The 27,646-nt window shown below is 38.9% G+C and overlaps 1 long non-coding RNA gene across 1 annotated transcript; it reads right to left on the bottom strand.

Moving 5' to 3' along the window:
* Window positions 1-9,857: 9,857 nt before the first annotated feature.
* Window positions 9,858-27,340, bottom strand: LOC122770788. Its single transcript, XR_006360552.1, has 3 exons — window positions 26,854-27,340; window positions 15,381-15,507; window positions 9,858-9,928 (listed from the first exon to the last, which is right to left on the bottom strand). It is a non-coding gene; the product is annotated as an uncharacterized LOC122770788 (long non-coding RNA).
* Window positions 27,341-27,646: the final 306 nt, after the last annotated feature.

Below are 27,646 nucleotides of genomic sequence, written 5' to 3' on the forward strand. Positions count from 1 at the left end.
ACACAGGCACTCAGACACAAACACAATCTTGTTTGCCTTTTATTTGTTCCATTAGAAAAAGCTTTTTCTCCCACCGAGGAGAGGCAGCAATCACAAAACCACCGGTAGACTGAAGGCATCCATTTAAATGACTGCAAGCTGAAAGCAAGTCCACTGTTGTCAAGGCAGCAACACACCCGTTAAATCACCTTGCCCCATTAAAGAATCAATTACAGTGCTGCTTTCCCTGAAAGCATCCGTTCTACCTTAGAAATTGTTTTGGACAACCAGCAAAGAAACGATTACACTGCTCCTCACACAAACTTCTTGCTGTTGCCAGACCAAACATGTTTCCTGCATTACACATACGTGATAATGTGATAATGTCATTTGATCACAAGGAACAAAGACACGCGTGTGGCAGTGTCAGTGGGCGCTGAGGCATGGTTACCTTTGGTTGAGGTGGGCGGCCAGTGGCCAGTCGCTGCAGCTGTTCTGAGGTATGGCTGCAGGAGAGGAGTTCTGAGCAGCAAGCTGTGCGGCCCAGTCTCTTCATCAGAGAGGAGATGAAGCTGCAGCCACAGCCACACATCGACTTGCTCATTAGTAGCCTGGCTATTCTCTGGCTTAGAGGTTGTGTGAGGAGGTAAAAAAGGAGGACAGAAAAAAGAATAACTGCAAGCAGGAGCCACTTCCTGGTCCTTGCTGAATTTCCTCAGCTGTCCTCAAAGCTAATGGCTCCTCCGAGATGTATTCCACATGGTGTAGCAGATCCACAGGTTTTTTTTCTGTTTGGTTTCATCTACAGTCAACATAATAGTGATCCTGAAGCTCACATTAATCCACAGTAAGGGCACTTGAGATGGAAAGAACAGTTTATCGGTCCTTTTTCCTCGTGATTGCTTCCCACTTACTCGACTCCCTCAGCTGTACTTCTGTCTCTGAACAGACACATGCCTCCTCCGTTAGCATCTCCTTTTGCCAAACCTTCCATTAACACAACAGCTTCTTCTGATCTTACAAACACACCGGACTCAGCATCTACTTGTAGTCTCCCACAATTCCCTCCGTTTCTGTCCACTCCCTCCACTGCCTTCAGCTGCTGTGCAATGAGGATGCTATCCCCGTCATAGCTACTGTCACCACTGTGCGCCCACCCCCCCACCCCACACTCTCACACACAAACAAAACCACTGCCGTGTCTAGCAGCTCCAGCAGTGAACCACTCAGTCTGAGACTCTCTAACTTGCTGATAACAGTTCATTCCTCATCTGAAATACAGTTTTACCACAAATTGAGGACCACTTAGCCACTCCAATCACCAGAAAGACTGATGCGAGTCGGGATACCAAAGAGGAAGGGTTCAAAATAAGCTATAAAGAGACAATACCCGAGTAGACGCTCTTATTGTGATAATAATGTTGCTGCACTCAGATGTTGGGAACTTATATATAAATTAAAAACCAGGGATTGGTCAAAACTCACAATAAATTTAGGGGGGAAACGAGATAACTCCCCTCCTAATGTCAGTAAAAAGTTTTTTTCTGAGGATTGCAATTTGACGTGCTAATACACTACTGTAATGAAATCTGAGGAATTCGATGAAGATATGAATCTTTTCCTGTATCACATTTTTAATTTGCATTTTAATCTGCATTAACTGAGGCCTTTGAATTTATCCAACTGCGTTGTTTCAAACTGTAATTTCAATATGAATTGCTGAACCGTACTCAATACCAATTTTGTGCCCAATTACAAATCTTTCCCCAATTTCTAATACAGTGATTCTGACCAGTATTGTATCAGCTCATCCCCATTAAAAACACTGAAAATCCTCACAGTATGACAGTTTCTGTAAATGATTGAGGGACACTGAAAAGGCACCAGGCAGTTAACAGGCACCATAGAAATTACATATTAATAAGGTTTGTTTAATTAAGTAGACAGAGCAATGAAAACATCATTCAACAAAGTAAGAATTATCTGAGCCAATGAAGGCACACGCAGTGTTAGCAGCAAAGCAAAGACAGGCTGACAAAGACTGAAAATCGGCCCTCTGTTAGAGGAACAGCAGCAGACTCCTATTAATAGCACTCACACAAAACAGTGTCAAATGACAGTTCAAAATCATTTCCCCCATTACCATGCCAATATGAAGACAATGAAAAACTGCTGATGGATGCTGCAAAAATACAAACACTAACCAACAAGAATGACAGACTCCTAGCACTGTATTTTGATTAAAATATTGATATCTGGACTTCAATACCAATTCCAAAACAATACTTTACATTATAGTAATACATTTTAGTAAAACTCGTTAGTTTTTAGCTGCCATGGTCGCTGTCTCGCACACCAACATGGATTTTCTGCTCTCAATGTTTTCCTTCATTCCTTCCTCCATTCACTGAACAAGCACCAGCCAAACACCACCACAAGATAAGCCACGTCCTCCATTTCTCCTTTGGAGAATGAGCTCCATCCCTTGTCGCAACTTACAGCAAGCCTTGAGACAGCCAATCACAGCCACTGTTAGATCCCTGTGAAAAGACATGCTGCATGCTTACTGACTCACTGACACTGATCATATTCATCAACATATCTCATCAGCAAAACCTAACTGTATTGAACCAGTGAAGTCATTAATAAATAAGAATTAACAGGACCATGATATGACCTTATACAATAATAAACAACAGTATGCCAATGGATACACCAAATTACTTACTCAACATGATTTTCAGGCAAGTTTTAGAAGCTACTGCCCCAATAGTAAATAGAAGCAGCTTAATACCACAGTATACAATATAGAGCTGCAACTAACGATTATTTTCATAATCGATTAACCTGTCGATTATTTTCTTGATTAATCGATCAATCGTTTGGTCCATAAAATATCAGAAAACCTTAAAAAATGTTGATCAGTGTTCGTCAAACCTGGAAATGATGATGTTCTCAAATGTCTTGTTTTGTCCACAAACCAAAAAGATTAACTTTTAATGATTTCTTTGTTATCCAGAGCAAAGAAATATTCACATTTAAGAAGCTTAAACAATCAGAAATCTTCTTTTAATCATGAAAAAAGCTTCAAACCTATTAATCGATTATCAAAATAGTTGTCAATTAATCATCGTTTCAGCTCTAATACAATATCATGGCAGTTCGTCTTTATTTGACAAACAAATTGTACAGATAAATATTTGCCTTTTTCATTCATTGGTGTTGGCTCATTATTTATTCATCCATCGTCCATTTCTTACAAATTATGCATTTTGTTCTCAGAAACTAGTTGAAAATGTCGCCAAGACACAAACTTTTTTCTATCCAAATGTAGTTTTTGATTACCTGTTTGTTGTATTTAATGTATTACTTGTAATCATTAAGCAGTTATGTTTTATCAGAAAAGTGGCTAAATATGTAGGCCCAAAAAAATTGCATTCATTATCGGCCATCGGTTGACTACCTTCAAAAAAAATCTTTATGGAGGAGTAAGTGTGTATTTGACAGCTCAAACGCAGAAATACCTTGTCCTAATTTCACTCACTGATCTAAGATGGGTCAAGTCATTGACTACTACTTTACTACTGTTACTTTTGGTTTCATGTTTGAATACACCTTTAAAAGGGTCGACCAGGTGTGTATGGACATTATCTCAGCACCCTAGCAGTCCACACACAGCACAGTATTCACAGTATGGGCAGGGTTAAATGATGAAAAGCAATCTGCTCTAAAATAATCATCTGCCATTAGCCTCTTTTTCGGGTGAATATTACAGGAGTGACAAGAACTATTATTGTTCCATCAGATTATCAGGGTGAGGTGCCTCATGCTTTGGTGTGCAGCTGAGACCGCCTGCCAAGTGCATTCAACTTGAAAGGAGGCAGAAAGGATAATGATGAAGCACTTGAAGCTGCGCTCTGTGCTCACTCACCAATACGGCTTTTGTGCTGCTGATAGGAATGCTACTAAATGTGACACCACACTGAGATTCATTGCAACAGAGATTTTCATGAAATGCCAGCCTGCTATCTCCCTCGAACAAACAGCAAATCAGGAGAGAAGATAAGCACAACAAACACATACGCATCTATCTACAATCATCACAAGGTATAAAAGGATAATGTAACAGTATCACACTTGGACATGGACAGACATTTGCATAAAAATATTCTTATTTTCTCGGTACATACTCAGCACTGAAGCACAAAACAGTGGCAATTGATCTGAAGAGGGAATTATAATTAAATTATCATCATACCATATAGTTTTGTTCTTTTCTTGGCCGAGACAAAAAGACAGTTCAGGGTGAAAGGCCTCCCCGTTCATTATTTATGAATATTGCTTTTCACTGTGTCAGCTCACTGCTTCAGTATTGATCCATAAAGCTGGGAGTCACAGTAACATAGCAGTAGGTTTCAAAGGAAGCCATAATGACCAGGTTTACACAAAGCAGCCATCATGGCCATCAATCCACAGTGCGACAACTATGACTTTGGAATTTTATAAAACACTTATTTTGTAGGATAGATGGATGAATAAATAACACAATTTCTACATCCGGCAGTGTGCACACAACATATGTTCATTGATCAATACTGTGTGTGTGTGTGTGAGTGTGTGCTGTTTCAAAATATGCGTTGATTCTATGAGGAGAAAAAAATCAAGGACTGGAAGAAATTGTTGACAAAGGGCAGAAGGTAAAGTCAATTTTATGCTATTACTATGGTTTCTGAGTGACATGATTTACTTCATTATCCACTATACTAAATTTCTTTAAATCTTACTGTAGATTTAAAGGGCTATGAATGCATGATGTAAGGAGTGGTACTATTTTAAAACAGTCTTTTGAAAATAAAAAGGTTTCAATAAAGGTTTTAAGGTAAATGCAACTTTTGTACTTACAACTTAAAAAGTCCACAAAGTTGGCAAATATTATCTCAGTATTTGGGTTGTATTTAACTGTAATTTCACTGAAACAAAATACGCTAAAATTCTTCCGGGGTCTGTGCTGAGAACGGATTTTGTCAAGCAAAAAAGAAACTTCATGTAAAACATCAAGCCTTAAAATGTATTTACTGTGGAGCTAATCAGGTCCAACATCCCAAACGTTTAAATCAGAACCTGAAAATGCAAGAATGGAAAAAACAAACAAGCCTTGCATATAAAAATGTCACCACCAGCAATAAAAAAAACCTTGAGAAGAATTAAGAACTGGCAAATGAATGTAGAACATCCAGCATGCCCACACCATACAGTGACTGATCTCCTCTGACTAGTCTGCACTCTAGTGGGCAAAGACTGAAAACTCATGCAGGATCTTTCCATCTCTAATGGGTTGTTCATTAAATTTGTCTTATCACAGAAAATGCAAAGCATCAGCAGGTACTTAATGTTATGAACATTTTGTGAGCTGAAAAGAAGCAGCCAAATTCATGTTATCTTATTTTCTGGAAAACTGACTCCATAGATGTTAAAGATGTGAGTAAGTGGAATGTATTCCCATGTAAAGACACCCAAAAACATAATTATATACACATACAATGAATTGACAGGATTCATTTATGGAATAAAAGGTTTAGCATAGTCTCCACTTCCTGTTTTTGCAAAATGGGGACAAGGTCTGACTTCCTGTTTTCATCAGGGTCTCCAAACATGAATGACAATTAACCACACCCATGAAAATATGACACCAATCCTCAGATCAGCAGAAGCACCAATCTGCTGCTATTGTAACCACTAATAATTTTACAACACAACACAGAGGGACATTGGCACATAATGACAAAATCACAAAAGTGAGCTACAATTTTCAAACACTTACATTTCACTGGAGGAGAATGAAAGCTTCTGTGTGTGTCAATCAATATCACATCAAAACATTGACAAACTTGGGGGAAATCTCCAAAGGGACATGGTATGTACTTTAACCACATACAGAGCTGGTTAGCAACACTTACATCACAATGGTGCAGAGAGATTACTGGCCATCACTGACCTACGGTCAGTAGGTCATGTTTTATTTATAGCCAATAAGGCCTCACAAAATGAACAACTGTTCTTCTTTCAACTGATTCAAAGACGACACAGAAGCCACATTCACTTAATCCATCAGCTACCGAATGTTTGCAAGAGTGATTTATGATTTGGACTTGAAATCATGTTGCTATATACTACAATGAGGTTGAAATATGTCCAAATTTGAAATAACAGTGAGTGTATAATCAAAGCTGTGTAAACTTTCTTCTGGACTTCTCAAATGTGCATAAGCAGCTAGTTCTCCACTTTACCACAACAAATGTATGCGTGTGTGCGCTCATCTCTGCAGCAGGCCCACGGCTGTTCTGAATTATTTACAAAGAATGAGTGGGTGAGAGGTGTGGGACCGATAAGCGAGTGACAGAGGATAGTTAAATCTCAGTCCCTTTCACCAGCCTGCTTAGGAAGCAGTTTTACACACAAATTTCAACTGACCTTTTCAAGAAATGATAGCAGTGCAGTTCTTCCTACATGAATTTACCTTTGCATGAGGTCTATTATATGGTGAGAAAAGCCTCCAAAAATGTGAACGGGCATGTGTTTGCACAGCTTCTATACAGCAGTTTTACAAATTATGATTATTTGTATACATTGTATAATGTGCTATATGTCCTACAAACATTTCAATGTCATGTTTGGAACAGTTTTCCTTTTCAAATTCATAAATCTGAGAAAAGGCAAAGTCTTGCATCCACTGTCATGCACTGAGAGACAGGGTGATAGCGGTAAACATCAAATTCCAATAATTGATTCTTCAAGTCTTGAGCAAAAGGAAATGTATCACTGGGTTACAAATAAGGAAGTTGCACTTGGATGCCTGAATTATTCAAACTCCATATCAAATTACCTTTATCGAGTCCCTCAGTCCAGGGTAAGAGTTTGAGGTGGAAGACGGCTTTAACATTTTGACATTCGAGTGCCTGTCCACACTTTAAAAATGTAGCAGTGAGCCAAGTAAGGTTCCGCTATGTGCGATCACTTTACCTTTAATTCAACGACGTGTGCCGAGTATGAATTATTCAGTATTTGCGCCACACTCTTGGCTTTGAGGAAGAATCACTCTCACAGGAATGAACACTGTATAAACCATAAACACAGAAGGTAGCCATTTGTGATAAGAAAAAAAATATCCAATTGTCTTATGCAGAACTGTGCCAAAAATGTGTATTTATGTGAAAATGAAAGGTTAGTTTTCTAAATAAAAACAATCCTTACAAATGTCCATGAAGCCATATATCAGTCAACTTATAGCTACCACTATCCACGTGTCATTTCACTTCTCCACATCCACACAAAGTTCAGTGAATGGCCAACACACACCTCGGATACCACTGAACGAATTCACCTCCTGTTTGTTCATAACAACTTGAACAACTTCCACTGTGTCTCCTGCGGAAGTGTGAAAGGTCTGCTTCCTGACAGAGATGCTGACAATGAAACACAGGGTGAGGCTTTCCGTTCATCCACCAATGCAATAATTCTCTTATCCTTGATCTCTGTAGCATTTTTCACCCCCGTTCTATTAGATGACACATGGTTTACACATCCTTAAAAGGAAGCTGAAGTAGATCAAGAACCCGAATGAGAAAAACACTGCACTTTAATAGCATAAATTTTTCCAGCTGTTTAACCTTTGGCCTCCTTTTTTCGATTCAATTCAAAGACCAGGAGCGAAATGTTAAAGGCCATATTTCTCTGTTAATTGATTCCCTGTATAATTAATCAGTTTTCTTGGAAAATAATTGTCTGACTATGAAAATAAGATGCAGGGAAGATGCATCATTCTCTAAATTCTAGAGATGTTCCGATACCTTTTTTTTGTTCCCGATACCGATTCCGATACTTGTGCTGTGGGTCGGCCGATACAGAGTACCGATACCGATACCAGTGTGTTCTAAAAAAAAAATATATATCATACTACGCCTGCATGACTGTATATGATTATCATTGGTGGTAAGATTTGGCTCAGGTTAAACCTTCTGTAAAACATGAACGAATACAACAAATGTGATATGTTATTTCGTTTTTCAGCTTGTACGTTTGTTTTGACACTGGTCCAAACAACGCAGCACTGGCAGAGCTTCATGTTTCCATGACAACTGACCGGGAAAGGACGCGCGTGACATAATTTTTACATGATTCCAGATTGTTAAAATTAGTCTCTAAAGCAGGGGTCACCAACCTTTTTGAGACCGAGAGCTACCTGAAGGGTAGAGAATAATATGGAGGGCTACCATATTCATTTTTATTATTTTGTGCAATTTACCATTTAAATGATGAATATTATGCATTCAATTGCATACACATTAATTCCAGTGCTTACTCCTAATGATTATCACAGTTTGTATAAACAATATCAAGGACATTTTACTCAGTGATCATATGGATACATGCAAGTGAGGTGAAGTGAAATGTGCCCACGGGCACCTCGTTGGCTGCTCGCGGGCTACCAGGTGCCCGAGGGCACCATGTTGGTGACCACTGCTCTAAAGTAACACTAAACTTTAAAAACAGGCATACATACGCAGGACACAGGTACGCTGGTTAGTTGTCGCGCTGCTCTTTCCGTTTAATAAACGGGCCGCTCCCGTTTGACTAGGAGGCGCGCTAACGGAGCTAGCGTAGCTAACAACGTTAACAGAGCTAACTGGTAAATACTACCAAACCGCCAACATGATGAGCTAACGTTAGCTCCTAGGTGTAGGGTGATTAGTTCTTCTTCACACCTCTAAAACAGCACAGCGCAACTGTTTCAAGAGTGGCAAAGAAAAACCATGTCAGAGCTAATGGAGCGCTAATAAATTACGTGGTATAGGATCGGTGCATGGACTCCAGTACTCACCGATACCAATGCCCACATTGTCAGCAGTATCGGAGGCATTTCCGATACCGGTATCGGAACAACCCTACTAATTTCTGCACTATTGTACAAAAACCTCTGTGCATCTGGTTTGATTTGCTTACAAATATAAACTGCTTTCCAATGACAGAGTCTTTAAGCTACATACGTCATCTTCAAAAACAAACAAGAAACTTCCAGTCACATCTTAACTTAAGTTTCTAGCAAATAAAAAATGGAGACTAAATAACACTCAACATTTATTTCATGTCATCATCTTGAATGGGTTTCCTATTTTCATGTACTTTATTTTAGTTATGACACTTCCTGTAAAGCATGCTTTTCATTATACCATCCAATAACTGATAAAGTCTTATAAACTATCATTAAATACCAGTTTCCCACAGGTTATGATCTTATTTATGCTGACTGATGTCATGATTGAGAGGGAACACATTCACATTCACCTGATACCCAACATGTGGGAAATGTGTTGCCAGGAAACAACTGGGTTCACACTTACATCCCGTCAGGCCATGACAAAACAACTAACTTAAACCTGAGCTGTCGTTGTGTGAACCTGTAATACAGCCTACACTTTGCATATGATACTTCACCAGGTTACTCTTTAGTGGAGGAAATGTTTTTTATCTTGTTTGTCTTGCGATTGTTTTCAGACAACACAGGGATCGTCAAACAAAATGCTGCTCATATGCAGAAGTGATACTATATAACCTGCACTTTAAATAATAAACAATTGCAGAAAAGGAGAACTGAGAATGAGCCCAATAAATTGCCTAAACACAGTTTAAACACATCTTTGCAAACATCACCAAAAACAACATCTTTGCCATCAACAAACAATGAAGACATACTCTAAAGCATTTGAAGAGACCAGAAATCTCGCTATCCTTAAAACCAATGATAGGCTCTCAATGGAACACACACACGCACGCACACGCACGCACACGTTAATACGACTGCAGTGTTTACTTACAGTTCTCTCTGTCTGCCTTTGTACAAGCCACAATTCGTCTTCTCCACTCCAGGTCCCTCTCTAAGGGTCAATTCTTTCTGTGGACAAAGAGCAAGATAGAGCTGTCAGCACAGTGATCGCAGAGGTCATCCAAGAGTTAACAAGCCATGGAACCATCTGCAATACGAGAGGAGAAAGCTGGAGGGCCAGAGTCATGAGATAAGAACACTGGGATTTCACACTTTATCTCCCCATACCCGGACCCAACATGCCAGTTATTCAATCGGTTTGCCAAAAGAACTACAAAACAACGATTCAACAACCTGGCACAAAGTACACCACCTGCATCAGCATGTAACAGTGAGTCACTACCATATATGTGTCATTTCCTCCTGTCTCGTCTGATGGGAAGGGAGCAGGAGGCAGCTGTACAGCTAAAAAGCATTAACAAATTGGTGCTTATTTGGAAAGTTTAAGTACAAATTTAACTAGAATAAAAGAAAAAGGTAAAGATAAACTATTTGGATCCAATATATATTTTAATATCTGCCACGGTAAAGCTCCTACACATTCCATCTTTGTCAAAAATGACAAAAAAAGGGTAGACAGCAACTAGTAGGGCTATCACGTTATCATACATGGACCATACAGGTGATTCAATTGAGTCCATTTTCAAGAGAGAGACCTGATCAGTATTGCAACAACAGTCGGACAGAGAGTTACAGACAGACGGAGCAGTCATTAGTGTGTACGTACACACACACACACACACACACACACACGTACACACACACAGTGTTATATAGCAAGAGACTGAGTTGTTGGTTTTAAGCAGCAAACATAATTAGACCCACTGGATTCCCCAAGCAGCGCCGTGGAGCTGGCTTTGTGGAGAGTGAACAGGATTTCTAAGTTGACGTAAACAAAACTGGATATGCACATCGAGTTGTGGGAAATGAACAGATGCCCAAATGGACCATCCAGCTGTTAGACATTTGATAACCGTGAGACAGAGAGATGGGCGACAGATTCAAAACTAAAAACCCAACATGATGAGATACAGTAATTGTTAACAGTGTCCACAGACGCTTAATATTATTTGAGGGATGATGTTAAAACTTCTGGTGGTGGTTTCCAAATATGGTGAAGACATTTCCAACAGTTAATGACAAAGAACATTTTAAAGAACTATATGCAAGGTGCAAGAGTCAAACCAATTTCAAAGTCATCTGTTAAAGAAATGTTTAAAGATCCCATAGCCTGGGAGTGCCAATTAACACTGCATATTTGTGTGTATCTGCGTCATTACCTTGTTTATGAAGCCCTAAAAGTCCATAACAATCAGTTGAGCCACTGATGAGAGCGCAGGGTTTGATTGTTTTCCTCAGCTTTACGAAGTGGAACGGCACTAGTTACGTCACTGGCGAATTTCACCACTCCTCTAAACAGCAGCGCCTCCTAGTCCGGGCACTAGAGTCCGGGCACATCCGGTGACGTACTTTCAACTGTAGAAGAAAAAGAACTACTCTCGTTAGTTACACTCTGCTGAGCTCCATACAACCAATACGCTCAGCAGCTACAACAAGAGTAGTTCTTCTACGGTTGAAAGTTGCAAAATAAAGCAGGACACAGCACCAAACTTCACCTAAAGGAAGGAGCAGTGCCAACAATACGTATATAACTGTCTTGTGTGTTTGTTTTGACGTTTAGCATTAGCGATAGCCGACTACACGCTACGCTCGTGTTTGCATGTGTGTTTATCATTTCGGTAACCACAACGTTATCCAAGCTACAGGCGTCGTGCAGCAGTCTTTCACTTGTCACAGTGCGTTCTGACTCTGGATCAGACTCCGGATCAAAAGCGTAAAGGATCACGGCATTACTCGTGCATTACTTATTGCTAGTGGTGACCAGAGGGGGAGCTGCGGAACTGAGAGCTGACGTACCAATTACGTCACTTCTAGGTAACTGGGAAAGCTCTCATTGGCTGGCCAATCACAAGACAGTCCGTGTTCTGCGGGTGTGGTTTTGGTCTGAAACAGCACGGCTGACGAGAGCGTCAGTGATGAGACATTGGCTCATTTGTAGCGACAAGGGCGTTTTTACCATAAAAACGACTTCATGTTTGTAAGTACACCTCCATATCGCACATATAAGTGAGATAGGACCATGCTATGGCCGCTTTAATATTTTGAGAAACGTATATACAGTAGCTAATTAAAGTAATGATAGACTTTTTGGATTTTACTGTATGTTATAAAAGAACCCTGAGGGTAAAAAAATTAGGGCACTCTTGAAGGCAGATTTTGGAATTATTTAAAGATTTCTACAATATGCTGTGTGATCATGGCATCTTTGGCTCGAATGTGGGAGGAAATATTTAATGCTTTGCTAACAAACTCCTCTCTTTCTCCTTACGTTTCAACTTGTTATGTAAGGAAAGAACACTGATGACGGTCTGCTCTTTCATACACTGTCCACTATCAGCCAAAATCCAAATTCCACCAACATTGTTGGCTAGTTGATGACCACCACAGAAATGTGACAGTAAACTAAAGTAGTAAAGAATTAAAAATGAACTTCAGGTGAATAAGGGGAAGAATGATTTTTCTACAACACAATACTATAATTATATTTTACATATGTTCTAAACTGCAGGAGATGAGACACCTTACTTTGATCCATGTCCTTGGGCACAAAAAAAAATCCTCACAGGACTTAAAACAATATAATGGCTACTCAAGACGAAGAGCTCCTTTAATCTTCACGTGGGAGGAATTCTCTTGGGTTGATGATCAGCCACTTGCTTTGAAACAGATGCCTGGTTGTAATACAGGGTATAATGTATGTACAATATATAAAATAGCTTGTGATATAGATGACTATAATGTTTCATTGTCTTTCCAAAAAACACTTTCTTAATATGATGGGGGGAAAAGGGTTTGGTCCACTCCGAAACCTGCATGTTGACCAATTCCTAAAATCTGAAACATAATAAGCCGTTGTTTAATGTCATTATCAGGGAGAACAACCTCAAGAACTTTCTAGGAAATGTTAAGAATGTTTCCCAGAGGCCTATGTCAATCCATCAGTGGTTATGAATGCATGCAACTTCAGACTGGGTCAGCGGTGTGTGGATGTGCTAAATAAAGATGTGGAGGAATGTCTTTCCTGGCCTCAGTTCAGTTTGAGGAACTCGGGTAAAAATATGAGCGAGCAGGAAACCTTCAGGGACCAAAATCAATGTCTTCATTGAGAAATTATCTCATTTGAACAGAGAAGAAAAATAATCATATACTTGTGATAATGAGTTATTCAATTAGTCAGATCTCCCAATTTATATGCATTTAGATTATTAAAAAGGAGAAAGTAGTGTTTACAAATTTAACATGTTACCAAAAGTTAGTAAACACCATATAACACAATCATTACAGAACTCAGTTGTTTATTTTAGATGTGCTTAAATAAATCACAAGCAAAATATCTGACTAAAACATGACTAATGTGGAAAAGTTAAGTTTGAGGCATTTTCAACAGTATGTGAATGAAATAGACAGTAGATCATTTATCTTCAACTGTTTTGACTTCACTTTGAAAAGTTATCATGGATCACCACTCCCAGTTAAAGGGGCTGCAGTGAGTATTCCACAATATACTCCATTCCTACTGATCAAAAAACCCATTTAAACCAGGGTGTCCAATCAGTGTTAGTGGGAAAGCAAGACAAAGGGAAACCAACACATTTTTTCCCTTCATTTCTGGCAGAGATGGAAATCTCTTGATGAGAAATGTGTGAATGCTTTCAGTCGGATCTATTAAATGATCAACTGAAGAGGGACAAAATAGTAACCTATTTAACAATGTCACTGAGCTCCATGGTGGCTGTGTGGTTTTTCTCTTTTGGTTTGAGGCCAGCACAAAGTCATAATTCACGTTTTTTTAGTGGGGTTGCATGGGTTCAACAGTCTTGAGCATTATTTCTAATTATAGTGCGAAAGGGGCTTTCAATTAAGTCATTTCTAATGCAAACTTAATATGCAAAACATATTGGGTACTACAGGCTAATTACAGTTGTTTCAGTGGGGGTCAATACACACAAGAACAAGTTAAGGAGAATGTTTTGGACAGGAGAAGATCATACAGCAAAAGTTGGGTTTCCATAAGTTGGGTGGATAAGGCCTTACATCAGAGCATCCTGGGAGCTGTCGGAAGAGTGTCTTTTATTGCTTCTATTGGTGCGAACTTTGAGCCCAGTCTGGTTGACACTTTCTTACACCGCAGTGCCGAGTCTCATACACACCAATAAAACAGGCCTGGTCTCTTCACCTTGGATAAAGTGGTAATAAATCAATCTCAGCATTTTGAATAGTTGGAGCAAATGAGAGAATCGTTCGGGATAATACACTTAAAAAAATAAAAACTAGTGATGTCAAGGGTGGGGAAATGTGTCAGCTTCTGAATAAAACTATGCAGGTGTGGTGTACCGATGAAACGAAACTCACTCATCTGACCAACACTGATGTAGAGACTAATGACTTTCTTACAATACGTAACTAACGATTCTAGATCTTAAGTCAGCCAACAGTTGGGAGCAGCTGCAAACCAGCAAGCAGTACAGAGAGTGTGAAAGACACTTCATAAATCACTGCTGGAATGTAGCCTCATTTCCTCTGTGACCCCACCTTCTCAACAGCTTCTTCCTCCAAGTCCTGGACCTTAACACACCAAGCAACCCAGACTAAAAATCACAATTATGACACAAGTTACAGCTGTGAGTCTAAAGCAAACTCACATCAATTACAAAACAAAGCTAATGAAAGGAGAAAAAATAAACCAAATTGTTCATGTTTGGGAGGCATTACACTAATTCAGTGCATTTTTAAAAAGAAAATTAATTTCATGCTTTTCCATGTGCTCATTCAAAGTTTCAGATACAGTCACTTGAGATTGTGAAATACTCACTGATGGAACAAGTTCTGTGAGAATAGTGTGACAAGTGTATGTTAACATCCACCTGTTTTTATGACAGTTTTTTACATTTTGCCATAACACTCTTAAAGTAACATGGTAAATTACAGTTGGTAAATGGTATTGTTTACTGTTGTAAAATGTATGCCTTGTAAGATGTGCATTTGCTGACAAGCCAATGATACCAGTGAACTCTGAAGCAGGAATTTTAATGTTACTTTTTTTCCCTTCTAAATATTTTAAATGAAAACAAACACTGAAAAAAAACAACAACAATGAACGGCGGTGCGTTTTAAATCTGGCTTATATAACATATAGGCCGACAAATTAGTTTGTATTCATTTTCATAGAAATTATTTACTTTTGAACCTATGCAACAGGTTGAAAGACTACACACTACCATAATACCAACAATTTATTCTGTTCCTTTTTCAAGTTGCTGCAAGGTTCTAATGCTTCTAATGCTTCTTGGGCCTGGGGCTATATTGCACAATGGATATAAAAAGGGAGAGTTTTACTGAAGAACACAAAAAATTAACTAAAGCAAAGCAAACATCAACAAAAACGTAGAAGGAGCCAAACCTGTCAGCCAAGGAACTGTGCAGGGGACACGCTGGTGGTGTAGTGCAGGGTATTATCAGCAGTCAGGCAGATTTTCCCCTCTGAAGTGAAGCTGAGCCACAGGCAGTGAAAGGTAGAAGGTGGGAGGCTAGAGAAAATGTAGAGAAAGCAACAAAAGTGAGAAAACAACCCTGAGGGGCAATAGACAGAGAAACCAGGAACAGAGAAATAACCAAAATACGCCTGTTCACTTTCATCTCGTCAAGTAAAAAAAAACACCTTGTTGGAAGCAGAGCTAAAACTTTGGGGTCACAGCACACACATAATTTGTTTCCCTATGTTTACTTCTTGTTTAAAAGAGGCCAGTTCTCCTTATGGGGAGTAATGCAAAGAGCATGTGGTGGCCATGTGGTGGAGAACAATCAGCTGTATGCAGAGCATTTGTCCAAGAGGTGCGTTTGGATGGCAAAAGTGAGGAAAGTGAACTAACAGATTGTTTTGCCTGCTCCCTCTGTTCAATGCAACTCTCTCAAGGATTATCCTCTCTAATAGACTTAAAGGCACTTTAACTGAGCTGCCAGCTGTCTGCATCCCTGACAGAAAGACACACAGGTCAGGCCTGAGGGAGGATATCCTACTATGATAATGCATTGAATTCATATAACACTTGCAATTCTTTATCACACCTAAATGCGGAATGGAGGTCATTACAAAATATGGATAAGACAAAATTAATACACGGAATAAAAAAAAAATCAAAACAAAGCATTACATAAATTGCCTTTAACCATAGAATGAGAAATCAGATTTTGTAGGTGGAAACATGTTGGAAACATGGAAACAGTGGAAACGTGTTGTTCATACATAAACATATACCACCTTTTAAGTTAAGACAAGTAGTTGCTCAGATCCAAGAAGCAATTTTACAATTCACTAAGTATTAGCAGATAATTCACATTGCACTTGAGCCATTTCACACTGTGTCTTAAAGGGTTGTCAGGAGAGTAAACAATGACCTCTGACCCAAGAAGCTGCAGATAACACATTAATTAATAAATAATTCAATATATTATAAACATGCAGATTATATATATATTCACTGTAAATTAGATCACTTCTAATAAGAAACATTTTATAGTGAAAGTAAAAGTTTGCACGAGTTAGACCAACCAACTGTACTTCATCTTGGAAGATGAGAATTTGGGCCAGAGAACTGTGATCTGAGAACTTAATTTGTTATGCAAAAAAGAGAAAAGCCTCAATACATTTCAAAGAATAGAATGCACTGCATCCTCAAACAGTCAGATTTTCAGAATTTTAAGACTTAAGAGCCAAAAATGTTAGGTTCATTTAGGTCTGCACAAATTATACTACTTAATATTCCCATCATACCATGTACATTAAAGCTCCAGTGTGGAAACTCTATCGCACCCTGTTGATTTCTGAGAAATCACCAAAATAGTCTGCAGTTTTTAAGACCCTGTGGTGAATGGACTAGTTTTCTGCCCCTAGCTCTTTCCACTCACATGTGAGAGATAAAACAGTGAGAACAAGAAGTGAAAAAAGCAGCGGTGTCTTCTGATGTCGTTGACACAGTACATTGGTAAGTCGTGTCTCTTTAACACAGAATTACTCATCCAGGCTGCATTTGGGAAACTCTATTGGAGCTGCGTGGTCAAGGAAACAGCAGCAGTTGCGACCGAACAAGCAGGCACATAGCCAAGCAGCTGATCAGGGAGTGGCAGAGAAAGCATTTTTAATATTGGATGATCGCACTGCTGAGAAGACAAATTTGACACAATGATTAAAACAAGATTGTGAAGTCCGACTGACAGACCAGGTCTGTTTTTGGCACTAAAATCCACTTCTGAAACCTTTCATGGGCACTTTTACATTACATTATATGTCATTTACGCACAGACGGTTTTATCCAAGGGTACCGGTCTTAACCACTGAGCCACTCCACCCCACTATAGATGATGGTATTTTCATCTATAGTGCTGCTGTGCAACGCCAGGCAAAGTGGCTCAGGCAGGCAGTTGTTTTAGGGAGCATTGTGGGCTGAGCACTCCTTTTCAATAAAATCGGACAATCACGTTCACCCATTTCCATCCATTTTCTACCGCTTTATCCTCCACAGGAGGGTCACGGGGGGTGCTGTGCCAATCTCAGCTGACATAGGGCTATAGGCGGGGAACACCCTGGACAGATCACCAGCATAATCACGTTCAAGAGAAGTCAAAATCCTGATGAGTGTGAAGTTTTACTGAACATTTTAGGTTGGTTAGGCTGCTATATGAAGCTGTCGCTTCAGGCTTCTGACTCGCCTGTTTAGTCATGATGTAAAATGCGTCAAACTGTGTGCAGCGTGGGAATGTTTGATTGCAACAGACATTGTACAATAATAACTACAGCTAAAAAGGGTCCCATTTTGAATATTTGGAAACTTTTTTGAGGCAGAGAAAAGACAAGGAGTACAAGGGCCTGCTGGTTTTCCTTCAAATGATCCAATGCAATCTAATTTAGAGAATTTATCTAGTTTATAATATTGGGGAAAAAACATGACATACACTTGGTAAACAGGTGGACATATGGCACGATTTACTTTCATCCCTGGTGTGTTTATAAAGACAGCATGCACAAATCTTTGTTTTCTTTTAAAAAGGACAAGAAAGTATTTGGTAAAACATGGGGCTACAGCCAGTAGACAAAGGTTTAGTGAGATTTTTTTTAGTGAGATCACCCTCACCATGCCATGAGGCCAATTCAGCATAATGCCAAGATTGTTCTAATTTTTCATTATCCTACCCCTTAGGTCCACTAAGTTCAGAGCAAAAAATCAGCACTCTAGTGATCACCAAGAGTGTAAAACTGAATTTAAGCTCTGAAGTATCAAAATCACACAACACTGCACAACTATTATAATTCTTCAAAAGGTTTAGTAAACAGACTTAAGTTTAGTTTGTGAGATTACTAACAATGTCTTCTTGGACCATGAGACAGTGGGAGACCACTCACCAGGCCTGTAGGAGAAGCCTCCATTCACAAGGACAGCTGTTTCCATGCCAACAGGACCTCTGCTGAGAGGCCTCCTTTTTCATCATGCACCTCCGCTGCAGTCTCAGAGAAGAACGAGTGGGAATTTAAGAGGGAATAAGTTGTGGGTGGCAGCGAAGAGATGCATTTGTGTTAGGCAAGATGGAAAATGTTGGAGGCTAAAGCCCTTGAGCCTACATGGAGTCTGTGATAGAAAAGCAGGTTGGAGACAGAGCTGTGTCCCAGAGAGCTGCTTCCATCCCTATTAGACCAGAACTTCAGTTTGAATAAATTAGGGCTGCAAAAAACAATTATTTTGATTTACTGATCTATTTACCATGTGTTTACATAATGATATGAGACAACACGGTTAATCTGAGCTTTTGATGAGATTTTACCAATCAAGAACCACTGAAGGACGACTGCACATGATTAAGAATTCCTGCTTTGAACAATGCGGTGAAAAACCTCGTCTTCAAATATTTGTTTCAATGACTGTCCGAGATGGACAGATTTTTCATCCATTATCACTAAGAATTATTTGGTGAACAATCATGTAACAAAAAAAAGTAGTCAGTAGATATGGCTAACAGGTTTATCATGATAAAAAAATCTTCAGATGAGCTGATTATTTTTGCTCCCGAGTGAATTTTAAAGAAACTAGTTCATTCATGTGTTTTTTTTTCCTTTGGGCAGAAAACAAAACGAACATCTTAACCAAAACATTTAAAGTGCATCTATGCAATACACACAAATATACTGATCTTTTGTTTTATTGAGTTAGTGCTTTTTTGGTTTATTCAAATTCATATAATGCATCTCTATGCAACACATCTTCTATCACACATTGCAGAGTAATCATTCAGTGTTTTACTAAGAGACACAGCTGCATGTCAACTTAAAGACCCGAGGATCAAACCTCCCAACATTCCAGTTGGAAGAGAGCCGGTTCTACGAATGCTCCAAAGCCATCCTTACAAACTACAACCCTGCAGGGTGAACAGGACACTTGTATTTACAAGGGGAGAAAGACCGGCTGACAAGGCAAGGTCTCTTCTTTGTAAAAACACTGACTGTACCATTACACGTTCCTATAAACATAATGAAAAGATAGTGGAACAGTTAAAATTGCGCTTGTTCAGCACCACAGCATCAACAAACAATGTGTCCCTCCAAGCACAGGATTAAGAAGCACTCCACTCCTTCAATTTCACATCATAATTCTTCATCATGACTTATTTTGTCACACTTCCTCTTGTCCCTGCACAAAACACATCCCTAAGAGATTCCTTTGTGTTCATTAAGAGACGCAGAGCTGTATGGCACCATGCTGAATTATTAACATGCTCGTTGTGCCTCACAGATACAGAGCAGAGGGCCATTTACAACTGTAGAACACACCCACACTCTGCTGTAATGTTTGACAATAAAATCTGAGTGAGAGGACACAAACTTGATAAAAACTTTTGAAATTAAGCTCAGAGTAGAATATCATGAGATGAATGATAATCTAACAGACAGACAAAAATGGATCATTAAAGAAACCAATTAACACAAAAATATCTCACAAGGACGAGCAAAAGAGACCGCAAGAGAAAGTAGGACTGAAAAAGGACCATATAACGAACATACAACTGGAGTGCATGAGAAACAAATCAAATTATAGAACAGAATACCACTTTATTAATATCCCATGGGAGATATGTGTTACAGTAGAGGAATAACAGAAAGATATAATGAATAGAACAGATAAATAATAGATAAGGACTACAAGACAAAATGCAATGCAGGAAAAATTTGTGCAAGATAAATGTCTTGATTCTAAAATAAAATTATACAATTAATTATCAATATTTAATGAACAATACAGCTTGTATTGTTGGATCCCAGTGAAGCCTAAATTATCATTGAAGGTTGTACAAAATGTGTCATATTTAATTTACAACATTATGCTGACATATCTAATATTTATTTACACATCTGACCATTTTTCTACCCGACGATAGCTTAGCCATGAAGCCATACAATTTTTATGTAAAACCAATGATTTGCACAGGGCATACATCAACTGAAGCACTGACGTAATGAGAAAACAGAAAGTTCTCTATCCAGACTCTTTTCGGTTCTTAAAAGATTACTTAAACACAGCATTGTTTCAAGAAATGTCTTCATCTGTATGTGTTGCTGTAAAAGAAGATGTGAAGCATGCTCGTAAATCTAGTGGAGTTAAGGGGTGGGTTAAAGAGGTGGGGCTATGACATCAATACATATGATACAATACAGTTTCTACAAAAATGCCTCTGAGCTGCACCCTTGCCGGAGCATATCACCACATATCAGGTAGTGAACAACGCAGCTACATTGTGGATAACTTATTATTTGTAGTGTATCGAACAGCACTAAAACATTCAACATACTCTCTTCTGAATGTAAACTGTGTGGACTTCTGGGTCATCGGAGAGTTAATTATGCAAAATCATTGTTGTTTTATTAGTTTAGTAATGTTTGTGATCATTTGTGTCACAAATCTAATGTCATTTATGTGCCTGTTAAAAATGCTTTAACTGAAATTCGATTTTTATAGTTATATGTTAGACCCACTAAATTATTAATGAAAATGCACAAAACGCATTTAAAACAAGAGAAATTAAGCACCCACACATTAAACAGTTTCAAACTGGCTCGGGGTGAGATTAAGCCATTGTGTGCCTACAGGGTGTAAAGATAATTTTAGCATGGCCTCGCTTTCATGTGGCTTTGTGGCATGAATGTCTGGTACCAGACCACAGAGCCGATACCAGGCCGCTAGGAACACTGATCTTATTAAAATGCAGAACAACAGGTGAGTAATTCTACAACTCCTTAAACTTGAGAGGCAGGTAAGAATACATCCATTCATCAAGCTCCAAGCTATTCACCGATGTGCATAAAAACATAGTTATTCAGACTAACCCAATGAGGGAGGAGCCACTGTCCATGTAAAGATGGAGGTCATGACAGATAGAGCAAGGCTATAATCTATTAACAGCTATTATCACAATATAATATTGTCTTGAATAGCAATATAACAAAGGCTCAATATATACTGATATAATGGTTTAGATTTTGTCCTCAAATATGTGAACCAGCACAAAAAACCAATCTTCAAGACAGCCCAATTTTTTAAAAATGAAAGGTTTGCATTGGCAGGACCTCATGTACAGTGGAAGTAGAGAAACCAAATCCATCGTTGTCTGCATTCTTTGGATGTGATATGAGCTAGTCATGACTGGTCATTAACAATAATGGTTCATTAAAAGAGTAATTAGCGCAATTAGTGGAGAGATTGCATCAATATCAACCCTAGAAAATATTTCGTCAATGAGAAAGACAATATACTAATGGCATTCTCGCCATAGAAAAGCATTTATGCTGGGTGGAAGACAGATGATTTATCTAATACCACACCAAGAATGTTTTGAAAATGTCTATCTTTTTTGAACAGAGTTCAAGAGAGCATCACTAAGGTGAGCATCTAAAATCCCTGTTGAGTGTTGTAACATCCAAATACTAAATCCTTGTCTTCCTACAGCCTTACCTTTTTCTGCTTTCCTCAATTTTGCTGTCCACTGTCCAACTGAATGACTTTCTTAAAAAGCTCTATTCTTCCCTCCCTCACAGAAACCTTCTCATTTGCTGCCTTTTCCCCACAGAATCCTCCAAACTGTCTTTCTTGCAATCACTTACCTTTCATTAACAACCTCATCATTTGATGAATTTGTAGCTGGAAAAAAATGGCAGATGATTAACAAGACAAACGACACCTTCTGTGTCTCGTCTAAAATCGAACTCTGCAACGGACTCATCTCCCCTCATCAGTAACTTATACCGTCTTTCAAAACTCTCCACCAAGAAGAAACCCTTAAACTCATCATGAGCATTATCCCTAACTTGTGAACTTCAATCACTTGTTTCTTTTTGGGCTCTTCAGACTACCATTATCAATTCCCTCAATCCATCTGATGTCAAATATCACTCATCTTTTGTTCTCTGACCAAATGCCCCAGTATCTCTTGTTAAAACAGTGTTTTTGTTTTGGTTCCCAAGAGGCCTGGAAGATTGCCCACTCTGATTAGACTGCATTATTGAAGCACTCCGTTTCAACACAGAGTCATCTCTTCAGTCCTGCTTCCACTTAGTTCCACTGACCCCAACAGCATCACCCAGAGGGTTCTTACCATCTAAGCTGACCTGATTTATACACAATGTGTGACAAAACTTTACATGGCTAATGCCTCATCTTAATAAAAAAATAAAGCCTTTTGTTTTGACAAAACAACAGTATAGCCTCCAAGTTTAATCTTTGTACAGCCTGCCACAGTTTTCATGCTTATCGGCACTGGTCTAAACTCTCAGCTGCCAAGACAAAGATGATTTTTCATCCTTTGTTGATATTCACTATATTTATTGAAGATATTGCCTTTATTGATTTGCCTCCCAACAAGTGGATGGTACAGAAGCTCTATTACAGTTACTTTTTATGAAAACTAAATTACAGCAGAAACTATATTGAAACATTAACACACTCGTGGACAAATTCCTTGCCTGAACTTATTTGGATGCAAGGCACCTAAACAGAGGAAAGTGATGGGAAGACTGTGCGACTCTCACTTGAAAACCCCATGTAACAGAAACGTTGTAACACTGGAAAATATACAAGTGTGCATAAATAATACCAATGCCCCAGATTCAGCTATGGAACTTTTTTAACTTGCAAGATCACTGGTCGAGACCACGCACTCAACATAAACACAGTAAAAACCATAACAACTTCCAGTCCTAATAGTGTTATAAATTCCACGTGCAAAACAGCATCCCTGAGCCAAAGAAATGACAAGAAAGGAGACTGTAGTCTTCCAACGTCCTCACAAACATCAAGCATTAGCACATAAACGGACGTTTTTCAGGCTGCTCTACATTTCCATCAGCTTTACTCACTTTACACTTTTGTAGTAGGAGCTGAACGAGACAAGATAATGTTATAATGTGTAAAAGTTGGTAGCCCGCCATGCTGTTGCCCTGCCCAGACAAATGATGCAGTTTACCAGAGTGCAATGATGTGACAAGACAAAGTGTGATTTGACTGAGAGTACCTTAACCAATGATTCCAATCAGCAACATTTGTTTGACCCCCTAGCAAATGTTCTCCTAAATTTGACAGTCTACATTTAAGGCTACAAAGGATTTTAACAACTCTGTCAGCAGCTTCCTCAGACATGCTGTGGATTTAACAGTAATGAGCACAAAGAGAACTGGTATTTTACTTCTGTTGAAAACAAGAGAAATCCAAGACCGCTGCAATACCATGACATCTTTTCAAACTGGGTTCAAATTCAGCAGGATAATGTGGTTGCGAATAGGTAATAACAAAGAGCACAGCTTCACAAAAACGTGTTTGCAAAATAGTGTTTATCAGCAATTTCAAGTTATTTATAATATTTAAAATAATATTACTTCTCATATAGGTTAAACATAAGCTTCTGACTGTTCTTAATAACACAACATTCGGTGTAGATCTACTAATACCAGATTCCCATAGGTCAAAAACCCTGTTTAACCACAGGTTTTGACAGAGGGAATACTTTAGCATTGCAGGGTCAAATGACCCTGCAATGCTCATAGGTTGTATCAGCTCTGGCTCCAATCAGCATGTGTGTGAGCACAAGACCGGGTGAACATGCCAATTTACTTTGTTTGCTCTATTTTTAAAAGAGATGTGTGACTTTTTCCACAATGCTATAACACACATTCATTTTCTGGCCGTTAGTGTTCATGTTTGTGGTGATCCTCACTTTATTGTGACAGTGGTGCTCAATACCATTTAGTTTATTAATCAGATTATCTAATTGACTGTTTTAAGGAGACCAAAGTAAAAGACGCAAAATAGTAAGCATCATTACATTACTGAGAGCTATAGAGTTGTTCTCTACAGGTCTCCTCTCTGGCTTTTATTTCCGACACTTTTGTGATGTCACAATTCCTTAAGGGGTGGTGCAGGGATAACTGATCGGCAATGGAAATGGTGCCAAATGTCCTTTTAACAAGCTCACTCAGGATTATAAATCCTGGAAAATACCTGATAATTTTATGTGAAAGAGTCTCAGTCTCTAAAATATGCATAATCTGAAAAATCTCAACTACAAAAATGCATAAAAACTCATCTTACTTTGACTCCCTTCATGTTTTGTCAATACAAGCTTCAAAGCCAGGAAATCTCACTGTCCATGTGAGAATGGTTTGAGGAAGGCCCCGAGGTCAGGAAAACAGCAACAGCCACGACTGTGGGAATGTGAAGCTTTCTGCAAACAAAGACTAGGATACCCATCATCTCTCAGTCTCCAAGGCCTTGCAGCAATTATCACAGCCAGAAAATGGTATTTCATCACACAGATCCATGTGAACTGAAACTATGCCATTCTTGTCCTGGTGATGTTGAGATAAATTTGCACTCATGTTTTCCAGTTCTGGTCAAACTTTTAATACCTCAACCAACTACAAAGCCAGACACACACACTTAAAACCAAATCTAGTTGTACCTTTACACAAATGCCAAATGTTTTCACTTAAGAATCCTACAAATGCATTGGTTTATTATTGTAGGTTCACATCCCTTCAATGTGCCTTAAAAGGAGAGTGAGAAATAATTTATTCCTTGGAATATGTCTATATTCTTTTCTATGGCCAAAAGTAAGAGTTGCCTTTATATTTGTAGTTTATTTATGTAGTCAGCACTGACCTGTTTGCAACATTCAGTACAAAAAGGTTGTAAAAGAAAACGGTAAGCTGTACAGACCTTTTGATAACAAATGACAACAGTGTGTCATTCCACCTGTAAGTATATAGTGTCCACCTGTTGACAGTGTGTGCACAGGTGGATTTTGTGGTTAGGCTGTCTGCATTACATTGATCTTAAGCATTAAGGAAAACCTCTGTAGTTGCACTTGTATAATCCATGTGGTTAAAAACCTTTGAACATTTTTGATGCCTTGAAGATGCTGTGTACAAACGCTTATCTGATATTATCCTTAAAGACTTTTAAATACAAATTAAAATAAAGACAACCAACAGAAATGCACACACTGAAACTTCTTTACCTTTCCTGCATTTTACAACTTTAATCTTGAGCATACAAGACAATTACAGCTCTCTCCAAACATCCACCTTATTAAAGGGCTCCATCAGCCAAACTTCTCATCAAGTGAGGACCTTTATGATTTACTTTGGTATACAGGGGTCGCATGAGGTGGTACCTACATGTTCCTTTTATCGTGGGTTCACAACGCACTGACTGGCTAAAAGAAAATGTAGTCCGTGATGTAGGACATTGGCTTACATGTCTGATTTCCGGACCAAGAGACCGACGCTTTGTGTCTTTGCAACCTCATTAAGAAAAGACTTGAAAAGTGTTTTCCTTAAGAAGAAACCACGAGTCTAAAAACCAGAGGTGTAGGTTTAACCTGTAACAGCAAAGACTTGCCATCACATCCCTCTGCCTCTGATCCGGGTTTAGCATGTTTTGATCACTTCTTGCGTGAACAACGTCAACCCTAACCATGTATTTCAAAGTTTGTGATATTTAGATTTCACAAGACAAAGACACATCTAAAACAAGATATCAGAATCCGAATTTCAGAAGTTATCCTTTTTTAAAAAAAAAGTTTCAATGCAGCTCAGTACATTACCTTGGGTTATCTAATAGATAAGGAGAATGCATAAAATCCCTAACCAAGTTTACCATCAGGCTTTGTCACATGTGTCAGTGTATATTTAACTATCAAGTATCATTATATTTACTTCAAATTGCTAAATTAATTCATCCTGATCTCCATGCAGAACACACGTTGTCCAATAACAGATAAATTGTATTTTGGTCATGTTTTTGAGTAAACTTAATTTGTTTTATCTGACTAGAGCCAGATAACCGTGACCCCAATTCACATGGAGTGAGCGTCCAAACGAGATTTTGTACGATGAACGGCAGTTTAAATCGATCACCCACTAACTAAAATCACACCGTCATTCGTTTCTAAAAATTCCGGGGAGTTTAAGAACTAATAGTCCAGCTCCATTTGTTATAGCCAACATGTTGCATGGCTCTGCTCGCATGTTTGGATCACTTTGTGCAGTTTGTTTAAAGGGCTCCGTGAGATCGATTTGACTGATCCAGTGCATGTAAACTCACTCTTCGAGCTTTAAATAATGCAGCCGAGATAAACACATGATGCGCACATCCAGGCACAGTTAGAGGAGTTTACTTTAACTACTTTAAACAATCTACACATCTGCGTTAGCCATGCTAACTCGGCTAAGCACTGAGCTGCGCGTTAGCTGGCTAATGCTAGGCCTTTTCCACCACCAGTGCATCACTGCACTCTAACATTTACAAAACACGCATTCTGTTCGTTTACACTGTTTTTACCTGGTAAATGTGAAGCTGGACACGGGGGTAGAGGCCTCTCCGGGCGGCTCCTCGTAGTCGAGTATCCAAGCCAAGGTGTGTTATTGAGCCAGATGAGGCTAACACTGTATGCTCCAGTGAGATATAACGCGCTCCTGTCTCGCCTCTTGGTTTCCCACCTGCAGCAGTGGATGTTAGCACCGGTTCGCACTCAGCTACCAGAGGCTACCACGTTAGCATCAGCAGCTAACTAGCCTCTGCAAGTCCAGTCCGGGTAATGCTAATAGCCAGTAGCTCAAAAAATAAAGTGAGCTAACATGTGGTGCTCTGTCAAATTGAAGCCCGCGTCCATCAAACCTTGGAGTGTGTTCCTCGGCTGTGCGCCGTATGATGTCCTCCGACCATTAAAACAGAGAAAACACATCCACAGAGAGCAGTTTTTTGCCGTTCACAGCCTCCACGACACCCGCCAGGTTCGCTCGTCTCCTGCTCCGGACTCTTTCCACCGACTAGTGTCGCAGCTTGATGACGACAAGTTTTTGTTTGCTAGCGGGCGCTCAAATGTGATGTAACAACATCTTTTAAATGGACAATACAACATGAACTACCAATTTTCACATTCATAAATGTAAGGTGTTAAAAGTCCTTCATTAAAACAGTATCTTCCGCTTGCAATAGAAAATCTGTGAAAATGCTGTGAAAGATGTGTGCTCCAAATGTAATGTATAATTTCATATATGGTATTTATTTGATTATTGTAATTGTTAATTGTTTTGTAATTATAATTATAATTGTTTTATAATAAAATAGTTTT

The sequence above is a fragment of the Solea senegalensis genome, linkage group LG6 (assembly GCF_019176455.1).
Source record: "Solea senegalensis isolate Sse05_10M linkage group LG6, IFAPA_SoseM_1, whole genome shotgun sequence".
NCBI classification, from domain to species: Eukaryota; Metazoa; Chordata; class Actinopteri; order Pleuronectiformes; family Soleidae; genus Solea; species Solea senegalensis.